The sequence below is a fragment of the Beta vulgaris genome, chromosome 6 (genome assembly GCF_026745355.1).
Source record: "Beta vulgaris subsp. vulgaris cultivar EL10 chromosome 6, EL10.2, whole genome shotgun sequence".
Classification (NCBI taxonomy): domain Eukaryota; kingdom Viridiplantae; phylum Streptophyta; class Magnoliopsida; order Caryophyllales; family Amaranthaceae; genus Beta; species Beta vulgaris.
The window spans coordinates 65748371-65765174 of NC_079207.1; the positions used below are offsets into that span (position 1 = coordinate 65748371).

The window sequence follows — 16804 nt, forward strand, 5'->3', positions numbered from 1 at the left end:
CTAATAAAAAAATTCCATTCATTCAAACTTCAAAGCCATCATGAATTAATCCACATAAGACCCCAAAAATGTTAATTATCTTAATACGTATAGGCAATATTAACTTTTTATGTAAGACGAAGATGAATTTTTAACATTGTTTCTATGAGCTAGAGTATAAAAAAGAAAAAAGTGTAATCACATTTACTGCTCCCTACGTTTCTTTTAATAGTTAACTTTACCTTTTTCATACTTACCAATATAAATGTTTAAATATTTATATCTTTTAAATTTACATATGTAAAATATTATAAAAGTTGATATTCCAAAGTATATATCAAGAAATATGTGGTCAATGAGATGGTGGTCACAATCATTGGATGATCTAACAACTTCTTACTACTATGAAGGAAAATTTAAATTCAGACCAAATCATTTAATTTCAATCTATCTGAAGCAATCACGCTAAATTCCCAAAAAAAGAACATTTGAAAAATTCTAAGTTGCTAAATTTGTCAGGTTAAGATAAAATGTCCCATAATATAGATCCTAAAGGATCAAATTTCCTATCAAACACAAGAGAATGTTAAATCCGCATAAAGAAAATAGAAATGTAGATAGTATGTTCCCATAAACATGTTAGAACTCCTTTTCCAAGGGATCTCAGAGTACTTGCCACGACCAAGAGACATCTAATGTTTACACTTTACGCCATTCCCTTCATTTGCTGAATCTTATTTTATCTAGCACTTCGATATCGCTAGAGCAGATCCCTCAACTGCCACCTTTGTAACCAGTAAAGCAAATGTTCGAGAACTTTCCAAGGCTGCAATTTCTTCGTTGATTTTGTCCTCCATCATCTTCACTACCCATACATGTTTCACCAGGATCTGCAACATTTAGAGATACAACATAAGATTAGAAAAATTAAAAGTTGATTTCTTAAGAAGATCGCAAAATTGGCAAGCAAAAAGACAATAAAGTTTTATAATTAAACATAGCACGGCATGCCATTAGACTTGGTCTCAAAAAACTCAAGTGCAGGTTCCTTTAGATCGGGAAATTGTCAATTCTTTGCACACTGAACTACCCAGGACAAAAATATCAAGTAAGAAACCCCATTGTGTAAGTGATCCTATAGCAAGAGAAACAAAGCTAATCCAAGAAAGAAGATAATGCACCAAGAATATAATTTAATGAATTAGGGAAATGAAGACAATAAGTGAACGGACTTCTAGAACTTTTTAATCAGTCATGGAACATCCAAACAGAATATTACAGCGTGTAAGTGAGCAGCTAAAGGGACACTAAAAAAGGAAAAGAAAGAAACGACTGTTAACACTTTAATAGCATGCTCAAACACTGTTAAAGAAATGCTCTTCCCAATGGTAGCTCACTACTCTTCCCCCTTCCCCTCTCCTCCCCTCCCTTGATCTTGATCGTTTTTTGCTCTCCTTCCTTCCCCATACTTGCTTGTGGTTGTTTCTATTTGACCTTAGATTTGAAATCAATCCCACCCAAGGCAAATTTTCTTTACAGAGCTATAGACCTAACCATATTTTTGTGATAGGTCCAATTCTTGGGAAGAAGAAGGTGAAATTACTTTTCACATTCTAACCCCCGAACCCTGCCACCAAAAAAATGCTAGCTTCTTAAATTATCCACTACATATAGAGGGTACATAGGAAGGGGTCAGATTCATTCTGACAGAAACAAGAGTAATAAAAATTTCATGAAAAAAACATCGTAATACTAATGCAGAGAATAAAAAGTTTTACCACGACATGATAGCCAAATCGAGGCTTAAATTTCTTGCAACTACTATCTATCAAGAAACATGTCTTCAGGCGTATAAAGGTGATGAGCTTATAATTTCTGTGAATTTTCTTAATAACAAGAGAATATGGACTAAGGCAATCACTCATATTCGATGTCAAATTCGAACTCATCTGAATTCGAACTCTAGTATATCACCCAATTTTGAAAGAATTTAGCTTAAATTAAACAAAAAAATGGTAATTAAATTGAAATTAAACAAAATTAATCCAAAAGTAATTAGAAAAAAAATTAGTCAAAAAATCGCACACCTATGTTACTTAAACGTGGATACATAACAACAATTGAATACCACAAATTAGTCCAAAAAAGCAAACAAAACGCAACGAAAATCGGTTGAGGACTCCAAATAGCAACTGAATCAGATGAAGAACTTGGAAATCATGGATTACAACATCGATTTTGCAACTAATTGCTCGGAGTGACCTTCGATTTTAGAGTTTCTCATGACGACATCCTATTCCAAGCTAGCTATTACAAGCTTAAGTTTTAGTAACCGCAAATTGAAGACAAAGAAATGAAAAAAACTATGAAAGACCAGATTTCTATGCGTAATCTGTGCTTGATGAAAAAAAAAGCTATTTTTATTATTATTAACTTTATATTCTTAACTACCACGGAATTCAGACACCCAAAACATCCAATAAAAGTTAAACATTAAAACATCACAAACAAAACAAAGTAAAAATATGATAAATTAATAGAACGAAAAAACCTAGAAGAAAGATGTGGATGCAAAAGAAAAGCATCAATTTCCCACACTAAGAAATCGCTGAAGAATAAGGTAGCAAGTTGTATACCTCCTCCAACTTTCTAGACCAAAGAGATTTCTTCTGCAAGCTCATTAAATCTTCTTTTGTTGTCTTAGCTCGTTGTATAAATCATGAGATGCTCCCCTACGATTTGTTAGAAACAAAAATACAACAGTGAGGCCTAGGGAAAAAAGATTACGATCAAGCAGAAAAAATACGAAGCAACCGTAAGGCCAAACTAAAATCTAAAGAAAAAACAATATACCGCGCATATTTCGAATTAGAACGGACCAAAGACATTATCAACAATTTAGCACTACAATAATGCTGAAGTTTATCTTTATATTCATCAACAATAAGCTGAATCACATCAGACCGTTTTTTGTTTTCCCCACTACTAACACTCTAATTGGAATAGCTCTCTGCAACTCAAATCATCATGTAAGTTGCAACAAACCCGCATAAGTTCAAATTAGACGGTAAATTTCAGTGTTAAAAAGAATTCGGTTAACTGGGTCAGTCTCAAACTCAGAAAAGATCAAATTTTGAGAGAAAAGGATGAAATTTACCACAAATCGACCATTGTACTCGCATTTTGTTCCATACGTGGTATATGGGTTCGTACCATATTTATAAGATACATTTGTTAAGCAAAATTGGAATTAAAATAAATTAAGAGGGCATAAGAAGTGGAATGAAAATTAGAAAAGGACAAGTATGAGCAAACCTGATGAAGTTAGATTAATGGGGAGATGAGTGTCATTTCCATGCCTCCACAGGGCTTCCGCAGCAACAAGCTCTCTCTTAAAAACCTAATAGATGAAGCAATTTTCAATTTTGAAGACAGGAGATGCTTTACAGTTACAAGAACGATGATACTATACTTGTACCCCCCACTTCACATAAGCGTGCATCCTTCATTAAGGTCGGATAAAATTATGATTGACGATATTGAATTTCTCCTTTATTTTGGAAATGGGTCAAAACTCTGACAAAGCAAAACTAATGAACAACTATAAGCCTTTGCGACCTTCACAATTCTAAGGCAGTTCAGCACACTAAATTTGACCACCATAACTACAGAAAATGTAATATTAATAATACTCATGCATAGCTTAGTAAGGAGGTGTTTTAGCTTAACCATAGGTTTCGGGTTAGAACCTTGGGATGGCGTTCTAGGCTCGAATTAGGATACTCGGATTCTAATAGACTCTAGACTAATGCGTATTCATTTTTAAAAAAGACATGTATACAAATTTCAAGTTGTTATATGCAGTGAAAAGGTCGTGAAACATGTACTTCGAATGGGCCTATTTATTGTTTAAATGAACTCTTTCTCGGGAAAGGCATCAAATAATTCAAACAGACCCATAGTTTGTACTTTCATAAAGAAAGGGATTTTACAATTTTGAATAGCGGGAAAGACAAAAAACCAAATGTTTGTTTTTATTAAAGATGATCCCTCTCAAGTCTCACCCATCCATTTGCAACATTCGCTTTTTGAAGATCTCGAAACACAATATATTTAATTTATATATAATGAAAATCATAAATATCAATATTTGAAAATATGCATTGGAGAGACCTAACATGATCCCATGTAATTTCATTTCTCCCTTACATATTGAACTTATAAGTGAAAAATACAGTTAAAGTTGGTGCAAAATTGATCTTAGAATGGTGAAAGTCGCAACATATAGAGTTGGAGGACTTACAAATGAAGGATGTGATCCCCTTCGGCCTTCGGAGCATGGGGGTGAATATTAAACGAAAAAACAAAGTGGGTAGAAGAAGGATAATGTGTATCACTATGACCTATGACAAGTAGGCATATACATCCAAGGCAAAAGCCACAAAGATGATTAAGCTAATTTCCTTACCTGAAATATGGGGGCATCTGTGTCCTTATTTACAGCTACAATGACTTTTAGAGTCTCTCATGCCTGCCAAGTGTTGAATGGCGCCTGAGACCACAAGACAAACATGGTTATATCATTGAACCTTACAAAATAAAAAAATACATCTCCTGATCAAATAAACACCAGATATGAGTTGAACATTGCGTGCTTACAACATGTATTAATTCATTAAACTGAGTTTGTGTTGAGATCAAAGGTTTCTGGCTGACTCGGCTAACACTGAACTTCAAACTGTAGTTTTCCCATTTGTGTGGGTGTCCACATACTTTTGGATGTTGATGCATACATTGTTGAACTTTTAATATTGTTGAAGTGCTATGTAGGACATCTAATTTGTGTTCCAAAGCATTATAAAGCCGGGTTATCTTGTTCCTCATTCATCGACCTAAACAGATGTTATTGTGCAATGGAAAAGGTTTTTTTCCGGTTTTCCCCTTATACATTTAAAAGTTGATCAAAAGAGAAAAAAGAACAAACTATCAAGATAATCAGGTCAGACTATTCAAGTAAAAGTAAGTGTTACTACAGCCTAAGCAACTGCCACATGAAAATAAGCATTGTATCCATCAAAGGCAATACAATGTCACTGAGGAACATGACATAAATGGAGATTACATGGATAACGATAACCATTACAACAACACCAAAATCAAACATTCATAGCATCAAAATATCTTATACTTTAAATCCAGTCAAACTACCAAAATCAGATGATTAAAGCCCTATATTCAGGAACACATAAGATACTAATTATTGAGTAATTAACAACCAAGGTGATAAAAGCCTAACTTATGTACTAAACCTAGTATATATTTTGAGTAATTAACGACCAAGGTGATTTAATAGCTTTTATAAGTAAAGCGCTATCAATAGTGAAAAAATGAAGCAAAGATAGGGTTATAAAGTGAACAACCCATCATTTAGAGCCTCAAGAAATATTGTTGAAATTGCAAAATATATCTTCCAAATTATTCTGAACCCAAACCTAAAAACCCTGCGAAATTAATAAAATAGAGAAAGACTAATCACTTTCTACCATTATTTAATGTTTACCATGCCACATTGATAGATTTGATCATAAATCGGACAAAGTAAGTACAATACTTAATTTAGGTTGTGGCAATCTTAAGCTCTATTCTTTGCAAATTAAAAGGATTAAGAGGATTGAGCATAATGGGCAACCCCAAAACAACTAAAAAGAAGAAACAGAGAAAATCATAAACAGTTTAATCAGGCAATTCAATAGAAAGATCATTATCAAACTGATATCTTGACTTAATTCTGACCAAAATTACAGGAAATTGGTTCAATTTTTTTTGGAACTACATGTTTGGCACGCTTACCAAAGAAAAAGAGCATAAAATCAATTATATTGTTCTTCCCACTTCCATTTAGCCCAACCACAACAAACAAATTCGACCAAAACAACAAAAAATTCAAAATCCAGCATGGAAGAGATAGTAGAAACTGAATGAGGTGAATTAGATATGGTAAATCTAACCTTGTGAAAGGGGCCAACATAGACACATAAGCGAACCTGTAAAAGAAGAAACTGAAACCCGGTTGTAAGAGAAAATATAGCGAAAAATTGAATAGAACCCTGGATATGGAGCCGTAATTTAAGGGGAGAAAATGTGGAAAGAATAGCGAAATTGTGGATGATGAAATGACTGAAAACATAACCCAAAGCAAGTAGATCTGGTTTTGGAGAGAAAAAAATGGGGAATAAAATGAGAAAATAGAAGAAAATGAGAGAGAAAGAGAAGGTAAAAGGAGAAAAAAAAGGAGGGGAGAGAGGTACCTGTGAACCGGGAAACAACGTCGTTGAAGCGTTCGCTGGAATAAATTATGGGTGTGATTGCTTTTCCTTCTTGACCACCACCGACGGGTAGGCTTTCGGCGTTGAGATATTTGGCTTGAGCTAAAACAGGATGTGGACATTGATTGTGAGTGCCCACAATATCAAACCCTCATTCTTGAAATCCTCATCCCTATCCTTAATTTTCGCCATTGATGCCCACAATATCAAACCCTAAAAAGTGAGAGAAACAAAGAGAAAGAAGAGAGAGAATCGACTGTATAGAAAAACAGAGAGGAAGGAGATGGCTGAAGTAATAATCGGATTGTTGAGATTGAATGAAGATTGGAGGGCTAAGATGTTCAGTTGCTTAGGAATAGTAAATTTCATGCTTTTATCATCCAAAACACTATTGATTTGAATAGTAGAAACCTTTGCTACTTTTAAAAGGTCATGTTTATTAAGACGCCTTTGTATTGAAGGACATTTCACTAATCTGTGAAAGCTTAATTTCTGTGTTTACCCACCAAAAACGTATTTAAATAAATGAAAAATTGTTTAATACATATGATTAGTATCTACTATATTAGATATTATCATTTTATCTATTGTTTTGAAGTCTTCAAATTTTTCCCTGCTCCAAGATTGCACTCTAACCCATACCAATATCAATGCCTCTATCCAGTGACATATGAATATAGAACAACCCACAATGCCGGATTCCGGCCAAGAAAGTCAATTCTCCAACTTAAAAAGCCAAGATTATAAGATCTAAAGAGAAAGAAGAAATGATAAGAAGATAAAAGAAGGAATAACATAATAAGCATAACACCTTTTTAAATGAATGAGTATAACTAATTTAAATTCAAAAGAGCAATTGATTTGATAGTGGTTACGCCCAAACCTAAAGAATTGTAATTCATGCTTTACCCAAGTGTATGATTTTACTTCATATCAACTAAAAATGGAGAGTTAATAATCAACACCCATAAATTATGTGATATTCATGAGGTGCATTATCCTTAGACCCTAATCCATGAATATAATAGGCTAACCTGCAAAATGAATGCCATCAAACTTGATGATGTGACATAAAATAACATAGAGCCTATCCCTTCTGCTTATGCATAGAAGAAAAGATTTAGATACTTGCTATACAACCCGTCTCCTAAAGTATGCAAAATTGAAAATATAGCACAAAGAAGTACCTGACACTCAGGGGAACATGAAGCAAATCATTGAGAGCCACTTTGGTACATCATGATGGGCTAACTCTAATAGGACAATTTTCTACAAGCTATCGTAAGCCAGTATTTGAATATGACTATTCCTCTCTGATGTATTTTGCTCATGCATTTAAGGAGGTTTGTCTTAGGTGCATCTATGATGTCTGTAACTATAATATACATTGTGCTTATCATAGGTTTCTTTGCTACAACATACGGGTTGTAGACTACCTCATTGCACAAAGATTAAAACATTGCACTGTTTAATACTAATAATAAAAATAAGATCTGTAACAAAAAGGAAAATGCTTACGTCTTTCACTGTGAGTAAATTTCAGCAGACAGGAGCTTGCATAGGGTTCTCACACTCTTTGCTAAATGATGTGAAAGCCATGTCTCCAGTTTCATCCAAGACATCTTGCTTGAATGTTACCCTATTTGCGAGATAGCATAAGTAAGAGAAGAATGTACTATAGACCTAATTTAGATCCATGTATAAGATGAGATTATAACCATGTAATGATCCTCCTTTTAGTAATCTATAAAAAGTTGAGAAGAAAGTGATGACACATAAAGCGTGCAAATTTTCAGAGCCAATGTATCAATGACCTCCTAATAACACATGGACACCTACAGAGATAGCGGCAAAATTAAAGAAAGAACACCATAACAGGTGATAGCATCAGTAAATAAACCTTTGGCTAACTCAGCTACTATACTTGATGTCAACGTGCAACCAGTTGCATGAATATTATGGGTATTAATGTGTGTTGAATTCAACTCATATAAATTTTCTCCTGTACATAATTTTAAAAAGGAAAAAAGGCAAAGTTATACAACCTGTCTGAAAACACTAAAACAGGAAAGAAAGAATGTAAAGTGGTGCTTAGTAAACAGAACCAAAGCGCGCCTCAATTTCTAGAAACCAAAGGGCACATAAGATTGTTTTCACATATACAAAACAAATAATATAGATCACCTGATATGTTTTCCATCTTTAGTAGTATACAGAAGAAAAGCTCTGGACACATTTTTTTTCTTATAAAAAACCTGATTATCACGTTAAACAAGAACAAACAAAAGCAACCAAAACAAAATAAAATCATCTTAAAATCGCCAACAAAAAGCTAATCTTACCCAGATTTATGAGTATCCATGTAATTTCTTCAAAGGCAAACTATACATTCCAGTTGAGAAATGCTTCCTTTACCCGCCAGAACAAACCCTATGAAATCGCAAATATATTTAACAGAAATTCAAATTTATCAACGAAAACTGAAATTCGTCTAAATTGTGGTTTCGTTTATGAAAATATGGAAGAAATTAAAGATTAAAATAGAGAAAACTACCACGCTTTGAGAAAAACGTTGGATTTGTGTGCCGTCTGTGAGTAGAGGTTTGAAAGCTGTAGCAAAAATAGAACACGAGTTTTTTTTTCTTAATTTACAGGGGAGTTCGGAAGAGAAGAGTGGATTAGAAAATCTAATTAGCTTTTTTCCCAAATTTATAGATTCAACATCAACACCAAACCCTGAAAAAAAAATCGAATTCAATGAAAATATATTACTTACAATTCAAAATACACTCTAAAACTTGTTATCATCCTCATCATCTCCTCCGCCTTGACCGCGAACGATTGAGAGGAGCTATTAACTGACTGACGAATTCGGAATCGGAGTTGGAAGATGAGTCTCATTGGTGATTTTTTTGGGCGATCTTCTCAAGCGTTGATTTGGCCTTCGATTTCTGCGTGCTCAACCATAGCCAAAACCCTAAATTTTCTAGATCTAGAAAGGGAGAGAGAGAGAGAGAGAGAGAGAGAGAGAGAGAGAGAGTGAGTGAGTGAGTGAGTGAGAGAGATACATGTGCCAGCGAAAGGAGAAGGGAGAAGAAGTAAATCGGGCGGTTGAGATGTAGCGGTGATGGAAGGCTCAGATTTGCCCATGCTTATAAACAGTGAAATTCATGCTTTTGTGACCCATTTCACTATTCCTTTGAATAGTGGCAAAATTTCCCACTTTTAAAAGGTTATGGATTATCTCTATTTCACCGAATTGTAGGATCTTACGATCCTACGATCCGATCCCACCGATTCGATTCTACCAGCCCCTACGATCCAAAGTAGGATCCCGATCCTGATAACATTGGTGTCAAGGGAATTGTTGCATTTAAGTTGATACGGAGGAAATAACTTAAAACTATATGTCAAAGACGGGATGCATAAGACCCATTTTGTGAATCAGCTAATGAGGCGTTGGTTGCATAGAAGTTTCGTGCATTACTCATTAGAGATCATTCCTTTTGGCCCGCGAAAATGCAGTTTTTGAAATCGAGTTGAGGGAGCATAGAACAAACACGGGAGGTAGGGATGACAATCCAATCCGAAAGAAGAAAATGGATTCACCTCTGATAAAAAAAATGATCCGATTTCGTTTAAAAAGTCCAACTCCGAGTCGGAGGAGGGTTGGAGTCGGATACCATATAAAAATCCGACACCCGGATCCAACTCCGACTTTAAGGCAATTAATCCTTTTATTATTTGTATTAATGTGTTATGTATGTATAATCTGGCCCTGACTTAAAGACAATTGTATTATTTAAGATTTTTCTACTGAAGAAATGATTGTTAAAAATAATAGTAATGTTTAGATTATTTAATTATATATAATTTTCATACGATTATTAATAAAATAGTAATAATTAGATTATATGTATTGTAGAAGATTTTTTTATTAAAAAATGGGGCTAAGAAATAGTCGGATCGGAGTCGTATGTTAGAATTTTAAGTCGGATCAAACTCGAATTTTCGGAGTAGGATGTCCGAATAGGAGTCGAACTAAAAATTTAAAATATGACTTCTTATAGGGATAAAGTCCGATTATGTATAATCTGATCCAAGACCGATCCTTTGCCATCCCTAATGAGAGGAGAGAGAATGAAAGAATTAAACAATTAAGATGGTGCATAAATAGCGTGATTGACATGGTAGAAGATATCATGGTGTATTGGTGTTGGAAAGTAATCTAAATTGTAAACATCTCCTAGGAAAAAAAGGAAAAACAAAAGCAAAAAAGGAATATAGAAAAGTAAATAAAAAAAAAAAAAGAGAGGACAGGATAATTATATTGCCTAGTCAACTCAAGGGATAAGACAAAAAAAATAAGAAAAAAAATTGAGATAAAAAAGAAAGTATTGTGTAAGTTAGGATAGAGTGAAGATATGAATATTGTTTATATAAAAAAAAGTCACCTAATATAAAATGAAAAAAGGAAAAAAAGAAATAAAAGGAGGTTGATCTCATCTCAGTTTATGTATATTGATTTGCAAATGTGCCATGTGTACTATAATTTCAGTAGTACATTATGTTTTCAGATTATGGTGAAGGGAAAGCAAGTTTCCGAATTATATGGATATCTTGTTGTGTTTGAGATATAAATAATAAAATAAAGGAAACAAAAAAAGAAAAGAAAAAAAGGAAGAAGGAAGTGACATCATACATGGGGGCAGTAGTTGAAATTTTGTGGAATGTTGGGTCGGTGCACATACCCTTGTGCACCCAAACCCCAATTCCCTTTTTATATAAGATATAAGATTCGGTATTCCATTCGACTTTCCCGGTGTCCCAAGCGCCGAGCCCAGATATATGGGTTTACTGGTTAAACCTGTTGGATTAGCCCAAAATCTTAAGGCTCATTGTATCTAATTACAATCAACTAGATCTAATCATGGGTTATTTGACAATTACTCCCTCCGTCCCATAATATAAGTCCTGATTCTGTTTTTACGCGGGAATTAAGGTAAAGTGAAATTTTCTTTTATTTGAATAAAAATAATCATTTTTATTGGGAAACACTTGCATTGTGTTTTTCTTTTTAATAAAAAATAAAAACTGACATTAATGTTGTATGGTTTAATGTGTAGAGTAGTTCAATGGGGTAAAAGATTCCATTTTGTCATTAATGATGGTGCATTGAAAGGTGAAATTATGAGGACATTTTGGGAATTATATTATTTTCATGAGGATATTTTGGGCATAATTATTGATTGAAAATAGAAATAAGACTTATATTTTGGGACACATTATAAGGAAAGGGGACTTATATTATGGGACGGAGGGAGTAGAATTTTGGAGCAAAAAGAGAGGTTTGGACCACTTTTAGAGTTTTGACCAGTCAAAAACTCTAAAAGGGGTGTTTGGTAAAAGAAAGTTTTAGAGAGAGTTTTGGAATGAAAACTCTCAAAATGAAAAAGCTCCTATTATGAGCTTTTTCTTTAGGTTGTGTTTGGAAACTTGTATTTCATTTCAAATAATGGATTATGTAGAAATATGTTTAATGACTTTTTTGCCCCTAATAATAATACTACACATATCTATTAAAATGTCTATAAATGTCATATTACACAAACAAATGACAATAAGCTTTTAGTAATTAGTTAATTTTTACCAAACACATTTATAAAAAAAAAACTGTCAAATCAGCAGTCAAATCTGCTGAACAAAAAGTTAAAACTCTAACAACAAACTCTAAACTCTATTTGTCAAACAGGGCCATAGTAGTTTAATGGCTAAAGGTTTATGGTTAAATTTATAGGGCTTTATTGAACAAGGCCGTTATTGGACAGGGTCAACGAACAAAAAAAAAACCAATAATTTTGAAAAATAAAATAGATTTTTAAAATAATATTATATGTATAGATTCGTTTTCAGTCATACTTACTTTTGACTCTCTTTGTTCCTTGTTTTTCTTGTCCACTTACTGACCCAATACTCGTTTGGCCCAACGCGCCACCACATTGTATGATGTGACCCCGTTAAGACCCGACCCAATTAAGACCATCACACAACCATGACCGGACCAATAATCGATCTACTATTAACTACTGTAAATCGTTTTACTCATGGAACAATCTATAGATCCAAATAGTCTAATCCTTTGATTTGACAATCTAATTGGAACTATTTTTTTAAAACTACTACTTTTTTATTTAAAAATACTTATTACGTTTCTTTAAAATAGAAATGTCACAATATAATATCTTATTTTTCTATGGGCATCTTTGAATTTACATGAAATGTAAACAACTTTATGTCGTTGTTTTTTCTTCAGATCTCAACACTTTGCCTCATAATTTACAACCAATTGACCAATTTGGTAAAAAAATTGGCACATAACGACAATTTGGTAAAAAAGTTAGTTTCGGTGACAATTTGGTAAATAAACTTAGCTTCGGAAGACAAATTGGTAAATAAACTTAGGTTCAGGTGACAAATTGATAAAAAAAAGTTAACTATTGCGACAATTTATTAAAAAAATTGAGCTTTTGAGACGTTGAGGCCAAAATTTTAAAAATCTATTTTTCTATGCTTTTCCATTTTTGTTAAATTTTATTCTTCTTTCCCACACATTTATTTACCCAACTATCACTTATTATTTTACCATATATTCTTTCCATTCTAATTAATACAAGAGGAGAATAAAAATATTATTACACTCATCATAGTTTAAGTGCAAATGTATTCAATATTTTTTATAATATTTAATGTATTATTGTCCCTAAAGTTGTTACTTTGGAGTGTATAGTTTCATTAAAATATTGTATCTATCTTAGAGATATTCCACAAAAATATTGAAATAAATTTCAATACATATTGCATACAAATGTTATTGTTTTTCAATGTTTTTTTGAAAGGTTGCTCTCGAATGTTAATTAGAATGCAAACAAGAGAAAAAATAATTGTGTAGAAAAGAGAATATTTTTAATTTATTAATTTCACCATTATTTCTTTTTTCTATATGCAATTATTTACCCAATTATCCCCTATATTTTCTTCTCCATTTTCATTCTAACTAACATTTGAGAACAATAACATTTGTATTCGATATGTATTGAAATGTATTTAATATATTTGTGGATAATTTTTAAGATGAATACAATCTTCTAATGAAGATATATGACAACTTTGGGGACAATGATGCATTGAATTATCCCTAAGAAAATCTCAAAAATATCACACACATACATGAATACATTTGCTCTCCACATGTGATGAGTGAAATAATATTTTAATGATTCTCGCTTGTATGTATTAATTAAAAGGAGATACCCTTGAATTCAACAATAAATAAAAAGAAAAAAAAATAGGTTTTCAAAATTTTGGCCTAAACGTCGCAAGAGCTCAATTGTTTTTACCAAACTGTCGCAAAAGTTAACTATTTTTATCAATTTGTCACCCGAACCTAGGTTTATTTACCAATTTATCATCCGAAGCTAAGTTAATTTACTAAATTATCACGGAAGCTAACTTTTTTACCAAATTGCCATTAGGTGCTAATTTTTTTTACCAAATTGGTCAATTGGCCCATAATCTAATGTCACAAAATCCACCATAAAATAAAGTTAAGTATCGAGATTGTAGGAACGAAAATTGGTAACAATAAAATCTAATTTATCTGATAACCCTGGCGTGAAAAGATCACTACCCTAAAGTTGAATTTGCCCCGTAACAACACACGGACTCGTAGCAATCAACCTCCAGGGATACACGGAATCTGTGTTTCCAGTGTTGATGGAAAAACAGATTGAAAACGCTCTTGAATATTGCCCAGGATTTTAGAGGAGAAAGAAAGCAGAGAAGAAGAAAGTGTTTCCTATTTTTCTGTGTCCATGAAATAATTTACCCCAGTATTTATAAAGAGATGAAACAAGAAGGTGGTTGAAAATGTGGGGGAAAAATGGTCACTTAGTGGGGAGAATCATGGAAGCAGTTATGGAGAGAATTAAGGAAACTGTCACATTAAGGGGGAAAACGGTAACATAATACTGGATTAAAACGGTCATAAAACTGATGACCCAAAAATTTAGTTAAGTTAATTTTATTCCCCAAATCCCAAGGCCCAAGGCCCGGACCGGGTGGCGCGCGTGTGGTGACTCCAATCACCACATATCCACTAAAAGTCTCATTGCTACACAACTGAAAGGGTAGAGGAAGAGTAATGGTTATTGTACAAGAGTGAGAAATAATTGTGTTAACCTTCTGTAGGTTAACCTGGCATTCAATATATATAGTGTACATTACAGACCTATGACTATAGTAAAGTACCATTCTACCCTTTACATAATAATATTACCCCTTTACATATAATATTATCCAATACACCCCCTCAATCTTTACGGGGTGAAACAACGGATAGATTGGTACGATGTTTAGTAAACAAGTCAGTAGATAGGCCTTTAGTAAAAATGTCTGCAACCTGAGACTGAGTAGGAACATGTCGAACAATAAGACCTCCCTTGGCAACCATTTCTCGAACAAAGTGATAGTCAACATCGATATGTTTGCTACGATCATGATGAACTGGATTAGCAGTGAGATAAGTAGTAGAGACATTGTCGCAATAGACAATCACAGGACGGCGGAGAAAATGGCCAATGTCAGCAAGAAGTTGCTTGAGCCAAATAGTTTCTGCAGCTGTGTAGGCAACGACCCTGTATTCAGCTTCAGTGGAGGACTTGGAGACAGTAGGTTGCTTTTTCGAACGCCAGGAAATTAAATTCTTCCCAAGAAAAACAGCATAGCCAGTAGTAGAACGCCATGTGTCAGGACATCCTGCCCAATCTGCATCAGAATAGGCAATAACAACAGTAGGAGAACTGCTGCTATATAAATAAAGTCCATAATCCAGAGTGCCCTACAGATATCTGAAAATTCTTTTCACAGCATGAAGGTGAGTAGTACGAGAAGCATGCATAAACTGAGACACCATATTAACAGCATAAGCAATATCAGGACGACTATAATTTTGTGGAAAAAAAAATTAATTCTTTAGAAAATCCTGGGCTCTGATACCATGTACAAGAGTGAGAAATAATTGTGTTAACCTTCTGTAGGTTAACCTGACATTCAATATATATAGTGTACATTACAGACCTATGACTATAGTAAAGTACCATTCTACCCTTTACATAATAATATTATCCCTTTACATATAATATTATCCAATAGTTATAAACCTTTACAGTTCCCTTTTATTCTTTCAGTGTGGAATAAGAGACTCTTCACATTCTTTTGAAGCAAACTTTTGAGTTTCTAAAAAACCTCTTATAAACTCCAACAATGTTGTCTATATATGTTGCTATAGGCATGTTAATTATGTGTACAACCATATCATGTCCACCACAAAAGTCAAGTATCGCGTCTCGCGATATTGCCTATGTATGTTGCTATTAGTGTGTTATGGGTACGATCCACTCTTACTAAGCTCAGATTTGTAATACATCATGGTAAACTACCATCTAGTAATGTACGCCTCGTGATCCATCGTCTCAAAGTCCCCCACAAAAGTTATGTATTGAGATGTGCCTATATTTACTACTGTCAACATGTTACTGATACAATCTATTCTTACTAAACTCGTTTTAATTTATATACATTGTATGGGTATAACCCAAGTTCATTAGCGGCCTTCTTATCTACGGCCGCGAATAAGTTTATGGACGCGAGTACGATAAAACCATTAAAAGCACCGTTCGAGCCAGTTCGTCCCCTAGGACCGACAATGTTGGCGGACGCCTAACAAGACAAAATAAAGGGAATCTTCCCACCTGTCAAATGCGTCATAGCCCTACACGTGTCAAAGGATTATACGCCCTGTCAGAGGAATAGTACTTCTATAAATACCCCAATGGTACTATTATGCTGGTACATTCTCTTACACACTGAAAATAGCTTATCTATCTCTCTCTTGTTTCTCTCTCTACATCCTAGTGGTCCAAATATCTGACTTGAGCGTCGGAGGGGGTTTCCTCAAAACCACCCCGAGGGTAGTTTACGTTTGCATCATGTGCAGCTTTCCAGCAAGGACGTGAGCTCTTGAGACTTGGCGGACTCTTGCGAGGACGCTAACTGTTTCAAACCGAAACAATTTGGCGCTAGAAGGAGGGGGCTCCCAACCTTAGCAAAGAAACAACCATGGGTGACGTAAACAACACTAATCAAGGATCCAAAGATAAGGATGCCGGCCAGACCTCATCGCAGCCAGTCATCACTGGGGTGATGGGGAACCCACAATTCAACTACCAATCTCCCGAGGGACAAACTCCAAATAGTAACGTACCTCTCAATTTAGCTCAGCTAAGTCAATTCTCACCTGAACAGCTGCAAACTGTAGCTTCTTTCATTCAAATGTTGACTGCCAACCCCAACAAAGCACACCCAATCAACCTACTGGCGGCGCACGTAAGTGACCACTGGCCATGGCCGGTAGGAACGCGGACGACACCCCTCTTCGAAAG

The 16804-nt window shown here is 34.2% G+C and overlaps 1 long non-coding RNA gene across 9 annotated transcripts; it reads right to left on the reverse strand.

Moving 5' to 3' along the window:
* Positions 1-614: 614 nt before the first annotated feature.
* On the reverse strand, positions 615-9540 carry LOC109133887 (uncharacterized). 9 transcript variants are annotated; one of them, XR_008969739.1, is made up of 9 exons: positions 9082-9540; positions 8860-8915; positions 8648-8735; positions 7824-7944; positions 6288-6482; positions 5988-6184; positions 3295-3379; positions 2616-2711; positions 615-869 (listed from the first exon to the last, which is right to left on the reverse strand). It is a non-coding gene; the product is annotated as an uncharacterized LOC109133887 (long non-coding RNA). The 9 variants fall into 9 exon arrangements; XR_008969743.1 differs by lacking the exons at positions 615-869; positions 2616-2711 and having other exon boundaries at positions 3361-3379; positions 5988-6038; XR_008969747.1 differs by lacking the exons at positions 615-869; positions 2616-2711 and having other exon boundaries at positions 3365-3379; positions 5988-6023.
* Between the last annotated feature and the right edge of the window lie 7264 nt (positions 9541-16804).